Raw genomic sequence first — 16578 nt, forward strand, 5'->3', positions numbered from 1 at the left:
GGATTTAGGATGTAGGCTGTTGAGGGCCAATTGGCCTTTCTTGTCTGATCCATGTCTGCACTGAAAATACCTGCGTACTCCCTGCCTGCCTCTCAGAGATGTTTTTCCACAGATGGTTTTCTGTGTATATCGGGGTCTATTTCACCTGTTGGAAAGATAAACCAGCAATCATGATTCCTATCCTTGAGACACTTACCATCTAAACAAATGGTAATGTTTGTGGATAGCATAACTACTTGCATGGTGAAGAAAAAAATGTGGAAGAAGCACACAGATGCAAGCCTAAATCCGTTGAAGCAAAGAAGGAACATTTTGCATAAACTGATGCCTTGGGAAGAGTGACTATGAAGGGGGTTTACCTGTTGGAAAAGATAGTACCCACGGAGATTTTGCACTAACTTTTGACTGTATGAAAGTCAATTGCAGGAGCCATTTGAGGAATAGGAAAGGACGGCCTAAACATGGGCACATAAAGGTGTAAGGGAAAATCTTGATATTGGCAATGTTGAAAGAAGAAATGGAAAGCCTGAGTATGAGAGAATTGAGGGGAGAATACATATAGCTCTGAATTCACTGGATAAGCAAGAACTTGCTTTTATGTAAGAGAGAAGGCACATGGAAAGTGAGAAATGGTTAAGAAAGCTTTTCTACACAGTCTGGGAGGTAAATGTGGATGGTAGATATTTTACAGTAGAAGGAAGCTAATGTGGCTCTCTGGACTCAGTTGATCTGTTGGATTATTGCCTCTCCCTGCAGGTAAAGGCCAACTTCTCATACAGAAAAGAATTGGCATTTACTGCCTACTTTCTGTGTGCCGGAGTCTGGCTTAGCCCTTTACATGTATTATATCATCTTCAAAGCAACTCCACAAAGTACAACCCCTAACAGATGGGAAATTTGAAGCCTGTGGAGATTAAGTGACAAGTCCAAGTTCACACAGATTGTAAGTGGCTGAGCTCAGGGCTGTTTGACTCCAAAGCACACATGCTTTCCCAGGCACTTCATCTTGGGCAATGTACCAATCTTTCTATTCTTTACAATATGTGACAGGCCTCAAGAAACTAGTATGACCAGCAGGTGGGCTAGTAGGTCTTCTTGTACAGGATGTACACAGTCATTTATGATTCCACCTGCCTCTATTATTGAAATGCACACATCATGTGAGGTAATAGTGTCACCCTCCAGTCCTTGCAATTAAATTTCTTACCAGGATAACCCAGAAAGAACAATAGTGACCAGGTTTTGCTCGTTGGTTCTCTTGGTGGAAGAACATCTGATCATATCAGTCAACACATAGGAAACAGGAGGGAGGAAGGACGGGAAATAAAAGAGGCCTTCCAGACATTAAAGCTCCAATAGGTGGTTAACACATTAGTTCACCCAAAGCTCCCCATTAGTTACACAAAAATATAAACATAGATCTAGAAAATTCTGGGTACTGCCTGATCCCAGGTGACATCAACAATATGGGGTGAGACAAGTAACTCTTATTCTAAAAGACTAGGCCACAAGGTTTTCTATAAATATCTTTTTTTGTAGGAAACTATAGTAGAGCCAGAATCCCTAAGACTCCACCCATAATTCTATTTATATATTTTTCTCCTATTTTTAATTTAATTTGATTTTTTGAAATATTTTATTTATTTATTTATTTGACAGAGAGAGAGAGAGAGATGGCGAGAGAGAACACACAAGCAGGGAGAGTGGCAGGCAGAGGCAGAGGGAGAAGCAGGCTCCCCGCTGAGCAAGGAGCCCAGAGCAGCGCAGGATGCAGGGCTTGATCCCAGGACTCTGGGATCATGAACTGAGCCGAAGGCAGACGCTTAACTGACTGAGCCACCCAGGCGCCCCACCATTTTTAAATTTTAAAGCATTTAAATATTTTAATATTTAAAATATTTCATTTTAATTGTGGTCAAAAATGCATGACCTGAAATTTACCATCTTAACCATTATCAGTGTATAGTTCAGTGTGTTAAGTATATTCATATTGTTGTGCAACAGATCTCTAGAACTTTCTCATCTTGAAAAACTGAAACTCCATACCCACTAAACAAAAACTTCCCATTACCTCCCTCCCCCAGCCCCTGGTAAAACCATTCTACTTTTTGTTTCTATTAATTGGAGTAGTTTAGATACTTTAGATAAGTAGAATCATAAGGTTTTTGTCTTTTTGTGACTGGCTTATTTCACTTAGCATAACATCCTTAAGATTCATTTAGATCCTATTTTTAAATCACTTGAAGTCCCTCTTTGTAGGTATAAGTGAGAGTTATGACTTTTTTTATGTTATGACAAAATACCTATAACATAAAATTTACCATTAGCGACATTCAGTACATTGACAATGTAGTAAAACCATCACCACTATCTACTTCCAGAACATTTTCATCACTTCCAAAAGAAACCCCATACCCATTAAGCAGCCAGTCTTCATTTCTCCCTCACTCTAGCCCCTGGTAACCACTAACAGCTTTCTGTCTTTATGGATTCATCTATTCAGTGTATTTCATATAAATGGAATCCTATATGTGGCCTTTGGGGGTCTGGCTTCTTTGACTTGGCATAATGTCTTCAAAGTTCATCCATGTTGTAGCATGTGTCAGAATTTCATTCCTTTTATGGTTAAATAACATTTTGTTGTATGGATATGACATATCTTGTTTATTCATTCATCGTTTGATGGACATTTGGGTTGTTTCCACCTTTTGGATATTGTGAATGGTGTTGCTATGAACATTTATATACATGTTTTTGTTTGCACATTTTTTTTTCAATTCCTTGGGGTATATATCTAAGAGTTAGGACATTTTATTAAGGGATATTTTTCCTAACTACCTTGTCAGGAAGCTGTATAACTTTCTGCATCCTTTCACCTTCAAGACAGTTGCCACTGTCTCCCCCGTAGGACATTCCAGCACATTGTTTTTAGGAAGTAAATCTATAAACCACAATCTAGAGAAACGTTAAAACTATGATTATCAATAACTACTACCTCCTTTTAAAAATATTTTATTTATTTATTTATTTATTTATTTATGAGAGAGAGAGAGAGAGAGCGAGAGAACGAGCAGGGCCAGGGGGGCAGAAGGAGAGGGAAAAGCAGACTCCCCACTGAGCAGGGAGCTTGACATGGGGCTTGATCCCAGGACCCTGAGATCATGACCTGAGCTGAAGGTAGATGCTTAACCGACTGAGCCACCCAGGTGCTCCAATACCTACTACCTTCTAAATACTAGTCTAGTCTACCAATTCCATGAATCCTCCTCTCATAATACTAACATAACTCTGCACATTCTTATCCCTAAACATAATGTATTATATTTTTATTTAAACATATCATATGTGGATGCCTAGGTTCTCAAACTAGAAGCCAATTAATTCCTTCCAGGACCAGAACTATCTTCTCTTTCAGATGTCCCCAGATGCACATAGACTAGTGTCTGCACAAAATATTGGTAAGAACATGAATTCTAGTCCTGGTTTCATCACTTAGCAGCTGCGTGATGTTGGACAAGTTTTTTGCTTAGCTTGTCTGGGTCTTGGTTTCTTCATCCATAAACTGAAGATAATAGTAGCACTTATCTGCATCGGGTTTTGTGAGGATAATGACTTAATGCATATGTGAGGTACTTAGAATAATGCTTAGAACTTGGTAAGTGCTCAGCAAATATTAGCAAGTAGTGGTAGTAGTATTATTTAGGGTCAGATGGAACTGAGCTCAAATTCCAGCTCTGTCAATGATTAGATATACATGCATGCTGTGTCATCGTGAGCTTATTGCTTATAGTACACACACACACACACACACACACACACACACACATATACACACATGCAGGAGCAGGCTCCTGTGTTAAACTCTGTGACAGAGAAGGTGAAAAACTTTTACTACTAACTGCCATCTGTGTTCTCTCCTTTGGCATCCAGTAAGACTGGACTTGTCCTCCTATTCTGCTCCCTTTGTATGCTGGTTGGATGAAGAGGTTCTAGTAGAGAATATAAAGGCCCTAGAAGAAGATGGAAGGAGACTGGAACCCAGAAATACCTTGTGGGAGGCTGCCTGCCAAACACCTTATTGGACCATGGAATGAGTGAGAAATAAACCTGTTACTATGTTAAGTCCCTAAGATGTTGGGTTGTTTTTCATAGCAATTAACCTTTAAGACTAATATAAAAATTTGCTAATTTGGTATGCTCAGTATTCAATTAGGTTAAAATTATAGCAACCTCAACTGAAATACACGAATTCAGGTGTAAAATTCATTTCTAACCCAAGGCCCTCCCTGCAGTTCTGTACAAACTGATCCATCCAAGCAGGGCTGGGACGATGATCAGAAAAGTGAGGTGCCTGAAGTCTCTTCAATGACTCCCTGTGTCCATGACTGCTTGGCTTCTTGTTCTTCTGGTCACCCCCTGGCATCTGTGTGTGCTAGGACACATATGCCCACGGATCCCTTAAATGGAAGGGTTATGGCCATAAGCCCCGAGAAACTTCATTAGAAATCCAAGCCATTTTCAGGCCTGGCCCTTACTTGCTAAGCAGATAAAGGGAGCCTGCATATACTCCCTCTCCATCAACTGCTTTCCTGTGCTGAGCTGGCTGACCTGCCCCAACCTCTCCATAAAGATGGTCTGCTCTGCCATGATTCCTTGGGGAATTAACTTGGCCTTTGCTGGCTGTCTCTATCTCAGGGACATCTGTTCAATGGCCATATTTGGCCTTGGAATGGGCTCCAGAGCCAGCATTTTGGGGCTGGTGATGAAGCAAACATAGGGAGCTCTACCAGTCCAGCACTCTCCACCCACAACATGGCCCCAACGCACACACCTACATACATGCTTAGAGTGCCTGTTGCTAAAATATAACACTCTGAGCATTCCAGTAGAGGTAGCTCCTAGGCTGACTGTTCCAACTCTCCCGCTTCATATTAGTAGTCTAGGGGATTGGGCTCCCATCCATTTTAATTTTGAATAAGAGAAATTGGAAGAGGAATGCAAATATGGAGGATGGAGATGCTTTGCTGCTAAAAATAATGCTAACAGAGAGAGGGGGAGAGAAAATGGAGGAGGAAAAGGAAGGGGAGGGAAGATGAAGGGAAAAGAAGAGACAGAGAGATGCCAGGGGATAGGAAATCAGAAATAGAAAGGAGTGGGGGATGCTACAGGGGATGGGAATAGAAATAAAAAAGAAAGGAAAGGAAAGGAAGAAAATCCAGAGATGAAAAAGAACTTCAGGACACAAAAAGAAGGAAAAACAAATAGAGATATGAGAAGGAAATATTTAAGACTGAGAAGTAGCAGTAGGGGAGTGAGAACCCCAGAGCCATTGAAGGGGGGAAGGGAGGGTGGCAGTGCGTGTGCCTCAAAGAGCTTCGATAGAGCCAAAGGAGAAAGGACAACCCTGCTGTGGCAAGCCTTAGGGTAAGCACACTAGACTACGAGCCTTCTGTAAGGCTCTGCTGACCCAACTGGGACCATTTACAGAATGTTCTCAGATATCTTTTTGTTTGTTTGTTTGGTTGTTTATTATTATTATTATGTTATGTTAATCACCGTACATTACATCATTAGTTTTTGACGTAGTGTTCCATGATTCATTGTTTGTGTACAACACCCAGTGCTCCATGCAGTACGTGCCCTCTTTAATACCCATCACCAGGCTAACACATCCCCTCACCCCCCGTCCGCTCTAGAACCCTCAGTTTGTTTCTCAGAGTCCATAGTCGCTCACGGTTCGTCTCCGCCTCTGATTTCCCCCCTTCATTCTTCCCTTCCTGCTACTTTCTTCTTTTTTTTAAACATATAATGTATTATTTGTTTCAGAGGTACAGAACTGTGATTCAACAGTCTTGCACAATTCACTGCACTCACCATAGCACATACCCTCCCCAATGTCTATCACCCAGCCACCCCATCCCTCCCAACCCCCACCACTCCAGCAACCGTCAGTTTGTTTCCTGAGATAAAGAATTCCTCATATCACTGAGGTCATATGATACATGTCTTTCTCCAATTGACTTATTTTGCTTAGCATAACACCCTCCAGTTCCATCCACGTCCTTGCAAATGGCAAAATTTCATTTCTTTTGATGGCTGCATAATATTCCATTGTATATATATATATATATACCACTTCTTCTTTATCCATTCAACTGTCGATGAATATCTTGTCTCTTGGCACAGTTTGGCTATTGTGGACATTGCCGCTATAAAAATCGGAGTGCATGTACCCTTTCTGATCTCTACATTTGTATCTTTGGGGTAAATACCCAGTAGTGCAATTACTGGATCGTATGGTAGCTCTATTTTCAACTTTTTGAGGAAGCTCCATACTGTTTCCCAGAGTGGCTGCACCAGCTTGCATTCCCACCAACAGTGTAGGAGGGTTCCCCTTTCTCCGCATCCCCGCCAACTTCTGTTGTTTCCTGACTTGTTAATTTTAGCCACTCTGACTGGTGTGAGGTGATATCTCATTGAGGTTCTGATTTGGATTTCCCTGATGCCCAGCGATGTTGAGCACTTTTTCATGTGTCTGTTGGCCATTTGGATGTCTTCTTTGGAAAAATGTCTGTTCATGTCTTCTGCCCACTTCAATCCATTCTTGATTGGATTATTTGTTCTTTGGGTGTTGAGTTTAATAAGTTCTTTATAGATTGTGGATACTAACCCTTTATCTGATATGTCATTTGCAAATACCTTCTCCCATTCTATCAGTTATCTTTTGGTTTTGTTGACTGTTTCTTTTGCTGTGCAAAAGCTTTTTATCTTGATGAAGTCCCAATAGTTCATTTTTGCCCTTGCTTCCCTTGCCTTTGGTAATGTTTCTAGGAAGAAGTTGCTGCGGCTGAGGTCAAAGAGGTTGTTGCCTGTGTTCTCCTCTAGGATTTTGATGGATTCCTGTCTCACATTTAGGTCTTTCACCCATTTTGAGTCTATTTTTGTGTGTGGTATAAGGAAATGGTCCAGTTTCATTCTTCTGCATGTGGCTGTCCAACTTTCCCAACACCATTTGTGGAAGAGACTGTTTTTTTCCCATTGGACATTCTTTCCTGCTTTGTCAAAATTAGTTGACCATAGAGTTGAGGGTCCATTTCTGGGCTCTCCTTTCTGTTCCATTGACCTATGTGTCTATTTTGTGCCAGTGCCATACTGTCTTGATGATGACAGCTTTGTAATAGAGCTTGAAGTCTGGAATTGTGATGCCACCAGCTTTGCTTTTCTTTTTCAACATTCCTCTGGCTATTCGGGGTCTTTTCTGGTTCCATACAAATTTTAGGATTATTTGTTCCATTTCTTTGAAAAAAGTGGATGGTATTTTGATAGGGATTGCATTGAATGTGTAGATTGCACTAGGTAGCATTGACATCTTCACAATATTTGTTCTTCCAATCCATGAGCATGGAACGTTTTTCCATTTCTTTGTGTCTTCCTCAATTTCTTTCATGAGTATTTTATAGTTTTCTGAGTAGATTCTTTGCCTCTTTGGTTAGATTTATTCCTAGGTATCTTATGGTTTTGGGTGCAATTGTAAATGGGATTGACTCCTTAATTTCTCTTTCTTCTGTCTTGTTGGTGTATAGGAATGCCACTGATTTCTGTGCATTGATTTTATATCCTGCCACTTTACTGAATTCCTGTATGAGTTCTAGCAGTTTTGGGGTGGAGTCTTTTGGGTTTTCCACAGAAAGTGTCATGTCATCTGCAAAGAGTGAGAGTTTGACTTCTTCTTTGCTGATTCGGATGCCTTTTATTTCTTTTTGTTGTCTGATTGCTGTGGCTAGGACTTCTAGTACTATGTTGAATAGCAGTGGTGATAGTGTACATCCCTGCTGCGTTCCTGACCTTGGGGGGAAGCTCTCGGTTTTTCGCCATTGAGAATGATATTCGCTGTGGGTTTTTCATAGATGGCTTTTATGATATTGAGGTATGTAAACTCTATCCCTATACTCTGAAGAGTTTTGATCAAGAAAGGTTGCTGTATTTTGGCAAATGCTTTTTCTGCATCTATTGAGAGGATCATATGGTTCTTGTTCTTTCTTTTATTAATGTATTGTATCACATTGATTGATTTGCAGATGTTGAACCAACCTTGCAGCCCAGGGATAAATCCCACTTGGTCGTGGTGAATAATACTTTTAATGTACTGTTGGATCCTATTGGCTAGTATTTTGCCTCCATGTTCATCAAGGATATTGGTCTGTAATTCTCCTTTTTGATGGCGTCTTTGTCTGGTTTTGAGATCAAGGTAATGGTGACCTCATAAAACGAGTTTGGAAGTTTTCCTTCCATTTCGATTTTTTGGAACAGTTTCAGAAGAATACGTATTAATTCTTGAAATGTTTGGTAGAATTCCCCCGGGAAGCCATCTGGCCCTGGGCTTTTGTTTTTTGGGAGATTTTTGATGACTGCTTCAATTTCCTTAGTGGTTATAGGTCCGTTCAGGTTTTCTATTTCTTCCTGGTTCAGTTTTGGTAGTTGATGCATCTCTAGGAATGCATCCATTTCTTCCAGATTATCTAATTTGCTGGCATAGAGTTGCTCATACTATGTTCTTATAATTGTTTGTATTTCTTTGGTGTTGGTTGTAATCTCTCCTCTTTCATTCATGCTTTTATTTATTTGGGTCATTTCCCTTTTCTTTTTGATAAGTTTGGCCAGGGGTTTATCAATCTTGTTAATTCTTTCAAAGAACCAGCTCCTAGTTTTGTTGCTCTGTTCTACTGTTCTTTTGGTTTCTATTTCATTGATTTCTGCTCTGATCTTTATTATTTCTCTTCTCCTGCTGGGTTTAAACTTCATGTGCTCTTCTTTCTCCAGCTCCTTTAGGTATAGGGTTAGGTTGTGTATTTGAGACCTTTCTTGTTTCCTGAGAAAGGCTTCTGTTGCTATATACTTTCCTCTTAGGACCGCCTTTGCTGCATCCCAAAGATTTTGAACAGTTGTGTTTTCATTTTCATTTGTTTCCATGAATTTTTTAAATTCTTCTTTAATTTCCTGGTTGACTCATTCATTCTTTAGTAGGATGCTCTTTAGCCTCCACGTATTTGAGTTTTTTCGGACTTTCCTCTTGTGACTGAGTTCTAGTTTCAAAGCATTGTGGTCTGAAAATATGCAGGGAATGATCCCAATCTTTTGGTACCAGTTGAGGCCTGATTTGTGACCTAGGATGTGATCTATTCTGGAGAATGTTCCATGGGCACTAGAGAAGAATGTGTATTCTGTTGCTTTGGGGTGGAATGTTCTGAATAGATCTGCGAAGTCCATTTGGTCCAGGGTGTCATTTAAAGTCTTTATTTCCCTGTTGATCTTTTGCTTAGATGATCTGTCCATTTCAGTTAGGGGGGTGTTAAAGTCCCCCAGTATTATTGTATTGCTGTCAATGTGTTTCTTTGCTTTTGTTATTAATTGGCTTATATAATTGGCTGCTCCCATGTTAGGGGCATAGATATTTATAATTGTTAGATCTTCTTGTTGGATAGATCCTTTAAGTAGGATATAGTGTCCTTCCTCATCTCTTATTATAGTCTTTGGTTTAAAATCTAATTTTTCTGATATAAGGATTGCCACCCCAGCTTTCTTTTGGTGTCCACTAGCATGGTAAATGGTTTTCCACTCCTACACTTTCAATCTGGGGGTGTCTTTGGGTCTAAAATGAGTTTCTTGCAGACAGCATATTGATGGGTCTTGTTTTTTTTATCTAATCTGATAGCCTGTGTCTTTTGATTGGGGCATTTTGCCCCTTTACATTCAGGGTAACTCTTGAAAGATATGAATTTAGTGCCACTGTATTGCCTGTAAGGTGACTGTTACTGTATATTGTCTGTGTTCCTTTCTGGTCTATGTTACTTTTAGGCTCGCTCTTTGGTTAGAGGACCCCTTTCAATATTTCTTGGAGGGCTGGTTTCGTGTTTGCAAATTCCTTTAGTTTTTGTTTGTCCTGGAAGCATTTTATCTCTCCTTCTATTTTCAATGACAGCCCAGCTGGATATAGTATTCCTGGCTGCATATTTTTCTCTTTTAGTGCTCTGAAGATATCATGCCAGTCCTTTCTGGCCTGCCACGTCTCTGTGGATAGGCCTGTTGCCAATCTAATGTGTCTACCATTGTAGGTTACAGATCTCTTCTCCTGAGCTCCTTTCAGGATTTTCTCTTTGTCTCTGAGACTCATAAGTTTTCCTATCAGATGTCGCGGTTTTGATCTATTTTTATTGATTTTGAGAGGGGTTCTCTGTGCCTCCTGGATTTTGATGCCTGTTTCCTTCCCCACATTAGGGAAGTTCTCTGCTATAATTTGCTCCAGTATACCTTCTGCCCCTCTCTCTTTCTTCTTCTTCTGGGATCCCAATTATTCTAATATTGTTTTGTCTTATGGTATCACTTATCTTTCGAATTCTGCCCTTGTGTTCCAGTAGTTGTTTATCTCTCTTTTTCTCAGCTTCTTCATTTTCCATCATTTGGTCTTCTATATCCCTAGTTCTCCTGCCTCATTTATCCTAGTAGTTAGAGCCTCCATTTTTAATTGCACCTCATTAATAGCCTTTTTGATTTTGACTTGTTTAGATTTTAGTTCTTTTATTTGTCCAGAAAGGGTTTCTCTAATATCTTCCATGCTTTTTCCAGCCCAGCTAGTCTCTTTAAAATCATCCTTCTGAACTCTAGTTCCGACATCTTACTAATATCTGTATTGGTTAGATCCCTGGCAGTCAGTACTGCCTCTTGTTCTTTTTTTTTTTGAGGTGATTTTTTCCATCTTGTCATTTTGTCCAGAAAAGAATATATGAATGAGAGAACAAAATGCTAACAGGGTAACAGTGACCCCAGAAAAATACACACTAAGCAAATCAGAAGAGACCTTCCAGAAAGTGGTCACTTTTCTGTTCAGAGAGTTGCTGCTATTCTTTTCTTCAATCTCCTGTTGAGTCCATAGGTGTTCAGAATGGTTTGATCCCTATGTAGCTGAATTCCTGGGACCAGACAAAATTTAGGTCTCCTACTCCTCTGCCATCTTACTCCTCCCCCCACTCCTTGTGTTGTATATGATTATAAAAGCACTAAAAATCTCAAGGTTAGAAGGGAACTAATAAGAGATGAAGCAACTCAAATAAACATCCATGTTTCCCAAAGTAACACCAGAAGTTAAGTAATGTGAAAAGAATGCAGGGTATGAGCCATGAATCAAGCAAGAAGAGGCTGTTCTACCTTGAACTGCTATTGATCTCAGCCCAGCCCAGTTTCCATGACACATGAAGCAAAAGTCCACCAATTAATGTCTGCCACCATTGGAATAATGTAGGGTAGGTAAATTTCAAGACAGACAGGACATACTTGTTCATGAGGTAAGAAGCCAGGTAACAGGTACAAAAGGTGAGGCCCACCAGGCACCTCCTCACGCACATTGGTCAGCCCGTGCCCCTTCCCAGGGACCCCAGGGGAGCTCCGTGACAGCCTGTTCTCAGATATCTTAAAGGTCTCATCACAAAGTTGCTGCAGCTTTATCTCATTTGATGTCTGTTATGTACACTATATCAAATGGAGAACTAAGAAAGATAACTGTTCCTGGCCACTGCTCCTTCATAGTTTTTGCTTCAGGACCCTAGATTTAGGCTCTATTCTCAGAACAAGGATGAAGGAAAGAAAGGAACTATGACTAAAGCTAACAAGTAGGTAAGGGGTAGTGGGTCAAATTATCATCCACCTCAAAGTCTCCTTTGTTTCTCCAAGGGAATCAGATAACTGTGATCATTTAGGGGAAGTAAGAGCAAGAAAGGAAGAGGAAATGTAGAGTTGGGATACCACAGGAAGCCATGTCGTTAACTACTCCTCCTGGACCTCCTCTTGATGATGATGGCAGCGAAAAGGAAGTACATGACAATTTGACAAGCCCGAGAGACCCACTCCTTCCTTAGTCTCCCAGACTTAATGAAAATCCTTCAAGGCACAAGGGCCTCTCAGGGACATGAAGCCTGGCTGAGCTTGATAATCCTCCTTCTCGGGGTGACTGTGTAAGTGGGTAGGGTTAATGGAGAGTTGTTGGAGGCCAAAGGTGAGTGGGGAATTTTGTAAGTTAAATAACTCCTACTCCTAGATCTTCCCAATTCTCCAACCTTACCTCTGTCTCTCTATCCCTTTCCCCCTCTTCTCTCTCCTCTTTTTTTTACATCTGGTACACACAGTTGGATTATTTATATATTTATATACATGATATAAATATATCATGGTATCTAACAATATATATTGTACCACAATATATACCACATATATTATATCATATATTGTTAGATACCATGATATATTGTCATCATTGGCCCACGCATGGATTTATTTTTATTTATTTGTTTGTTTGTTTAGTTATAAAGCCAATATGATGAACACTTGTGGACCTACAGCCCAATGGAAAAAAACTAAGACATCACCTAGAAATTTATATCTGCTTACATGCTCCTAGTCTCTCTTACCCTTTGTTCCCTTTGTTGCCACCAGAGGTAACAACTATCTTGTATTCCGTGTTTATGGTTCCTGTGATTTACTTCCCATTTTATCGCATTTGTATGTATACACTGGCACTTTGGCCCCTCAGCCATTTACCTAACTGTGTGACCAAAGGCAAGTTTCTCAGTGTTTTTAAGTCTTAGTTTCCTCTAATTAAAAAAACGACAATAATACCTGCCTCAGAGGGGCTTTGTGATGATTCTGTGCCTTAATGCATATAAAGCACCTAGACAAGAACTTTGCAGATGAATATGGGTAGTAATAGTAGTAGTAGTAATGCGCTGACATTGCCTGAACCGCCCCCTTTTCCCCTTTGCTAACTCATGTGCCATCTCCTCCAGGAAGACTAACCTAATTTCCTTAGTTGAAACCAGTTGTTTATTTTCTCTACATTCCCATGGTACCTATTCACACCTTCATTCTGGCCCATATTTCATACTAGTGCTAATAACAAGTCTGTTTTCCTTTAAAGCAGTAGTTCTTAATATTATCAGCACATTAAAATCATCTGGGACCTTTAAGAGTCCTGCTACAAGCCCTTTAAAGCAGTGGTTCTTAATTTATCAACACATTAAAATCACCTGGGATCTTTAAGAGTCCTGATCCAAGCCCTATGCCAGATCAATTAAATGAGAATCTCTAGGAGACTCAGACAATAGCACTTGTTACAGCTTTTCCAGGTGATTCTATTGAATAGCCTTAGAAGAGGAGTCAGCAAACTCTGACCTGCAAGCCAACTCCCACCCACTGCCTACTTTTGTAAATAAAATTCTATTGGCCCATTTGTTTATGTATTTTCTATGACTAATTTCACACTACAATGGCAAAGTTGAGTAGTTGTAACAGATACTGCCGGGTCCTCAAAGTCTACATCATTCACTATCTGAATCATTACAGAAAACGTTTGTTGATCTCTGCCTTAGAAAATAATTTGAGTGTAGGGACCAAGTCTTATTCATCTCTACCTTTTCTAAGTATGTCTAACACAATGCTTTGCCCATAGCTGCTTAATAAGTGATTGTCCAAAGAATGGTTAGAAATGAGGTGGAAGGTCCTGTCTGCCAAATTCAAATCTGAAGTCTATTTTTCCAGTAGTGCTGACATTAGCCAGTGTTTTGAAGTATGTGAATTCCAGTCTCCTTGTTGGTTGGGACATCACCTAGAGAGAGTACTGGAAACAGAAAGTTAGGAAAGCTACCTTGCCTTGCTCCCTGCATCAATTCTCAGAGCACAGGGCTGGCCTCACCACTGCCATCCAGCATTCTTTGGTTTTAGGATCTCTAATTGGTTTCCATCTCCCCCCAGGTCATTCCAGTTTGGGAAATACTTGAATTGGTTGATGTTTGGAGATCTCTTTCAGATTTGTCTTATGGGCCATCTTGTGGTTTAGTTATTTATATCACAGTGGTTAAAAATTGACATTGTTGAGTTAGGCAAACCCAGGTGTGAATCTTGGTTGTGTGACCCTGGTCTCACTGCTTACTGGCTTGACATTTGTTTCTGAATCTGCAAAATGGGTATAGCAGGACATACCTCATAGGGTTCTTGGAGTAAATGCGATAATGCCTGTAAAACACTAAGCAGAGTACTGGGCAAACAGTAAGCACTCAGTTAAAGGTCACTCTGACCTTCGTCATTATACCTATCATTGCCATCAAAGGTCTTATAAACCCCATGGTTGTAAGCCCTTCAAAGTTAGGGGCCTTGTCTTAGCCATTTCTGCCTCCCTGCCATGCCTGGCACATAGTGGGCTCTCAGTGTGCATTAATTGCTTGAATTGTAACCTGTCACCTCAAATAAAGCTCATGGCAGGAATGCAGATGTCAGGCTCCACCTCACCTCTCAATTTCCACTGCCTATATCCCTAGGCATCTGGGTGTTAATCAAGGCCATATATCAAAAATAGGCACTGACGTATGTAGTAATTTTACCAGCCTTGGGGCCATCAAAAATTAATTTGTCTACTTTCCAAATGAACAGTAACTTTATTAAAATTCCCACCTCTGACAAATACATAGTACATTAATTTTTCCTAGGGAAAGGAACTGCCACTGAGGTGTTATTTCTAAAACATTTGTCACAACAAGTCTAAATTACTAAGATAGTGCTTAGATTCAAATCTAGAGGACATGTAAAAGGCCAGGCTCCCAATCTTTGACAGGAAAAAAATATATAGAAAAGTCATTCTAATGCTAGCAACCATTTCTCCTGCTTCAACACTTAATTGGGCTCAGGGACTGCTATGTTAGCCTGCGAATAATGTACTGTGTTTTGGAAATGTAATTGTTTGTATCAATAAAATGCTACTGTACAGAGGCTCTAGGCCAGCATGTCTGGACTTGGCCACTTCCATTGATTTACTTAACACTGTCCTCAGGAGAATAAATGGGGTAGACACCTTAGTCAGTGAGAGATCACTGTGGGGCAGTGTCAAAATCCTTGTCAGTTCAATAGCAATCAGAACAAGATTAAAGATAAGGTCTCCGAATACTTAAAGCCAAGAACAAAAGGGGGAAGTTTATTTCCCTAGCTCCTCTTTCTTCTTTCTGTGCCCTTTGCCTGCCTACCACACCAATCCCACAGTGGGTGATACATTTCTTTACACTTGATCTTAATATAGGCTCTTCCCAGGGAAAGTTGCATTTATATAGAGGTTACTGGGTTCAAAATAAAGGATTGACATGCTAGTAGTCGATAAATCTAAAGATATTCATGCCAAGACACATCTTAGTCAAAGTTCTATAAAGACAGAAGAAAATATTGACAGCTCTAAGGGAGAAATAACACCTGGTTCAGAGTGGGGGGATAAAAAAACAGTTCAAATTACTGCAGATTTCTCATCAGAAACTGTGGAGGCCAGAAGAAAGTGCACAAGTTTGTTAAAGTGTGGAAAGAAAAGATCAACCATAAATCCCACGTCCAGGAAAAATATCCTTCAGGAATTAAGCTGGTAATTTATATATTAGAGGGTTAAAAGTGGGGCAGAGTGCATAAGATTGCCCAATACCATCACTGCAATATAAGAATTTTCCCCCCTGTTACTAGGTATTGATTACTCAAATTGATATATTAAGCTAAAAATAGTTTAGTTTCAGTAGGGAAAATCATTTTATCATGACTCTGGGTTTCAAAACACAGAAAATTCTACCTAATGTACCTCTATAAAAGGTTATTTTTATTTTTATTAGCTCACATGGCTAAACCCCTTCAGGCATAGCTAGATTCAGTGATTCAAAAACCATCATCAGGGGTGGCTGGGTGGCTCAGTTGGTTAAGCAACTGCCTTCGGCTCAGGTCATGATCCTGGAGTCCCTGGATCGAGTCCCGCATCAGGCTCCCTGCTCAGCGAGGAGCCTGCTTCTCCCTCTAACCCTCCCCCCTCTTGTGTACTCTCTCTTTCTCTCATTCTCGCTCTCTCAAATAAATAAACAAATCTTTAAAACAAAAAAACCATCATCAGGATTTCGTTTCTCCCTACCCCTCAGTTCTGCTTCCTCGGGATGTCTGTATTGTTTTTGTTTGTTTGTTTGTTTGTTTAAAAAGAGATGGAGAGAGAGAGAGAGCAGGGGAAGAGCAGAGGGAGAGGAAGAGAGAGAATCCTAAGCAGGCTCCATGCCCAGTGCAGAGCCAGTGTGGGGCTCAAACTCATGACCCTGAGATTATGACCTGAGCTGAAGTCAGAGTTGGACACATAACTGACTGAGCCACCCAGGTGCACCCAGGATGTCTGTATTCTTAAATGGGCTCTCCTCTTACTCAGAGATGGCTGTCAGCAGTAATACAGACATATTATCTTTCCATATCCCATTCCAGTAGGAAAAAATGAGAGTACTTGTCCAACATTTCCAAGAAAAGCCATAAAATTCACTCTGATTGGTAAGTTTAGGATACAAGTCCACACCTGGAGTAGTCACAGTAGCCAGACAAATGCTATGTGACCATTGATTTAGGCCTGGGTCTCAGGGCTGGAGGTGGAATTCCATCCAGGAAGTTGGACTGAAGTGGGAAAGAAGTTGGGTCTCTATATGAAAATTAGGGTCCATTGGTAAAAGTAGAATGCTTGCTGGGGAGGCAAACAGCAAATGA

Source organism: Callorhinus ursinus, unplaced genomic scaffold (genome assembly GCF_003265705.2).
Source record: "Callorhinus ursinus isolate GAN/ISIS: 27379988/994484 unplaced genomic scaffold, GSC_fseal_2.0 scaffold65, whole genome shotgun sequence".
NCBI lineage: Eukaryota > Metazoa > Chordata > Mammalia > Carnivora > Otariidae > Callorhinus > Callorhinus ursinus.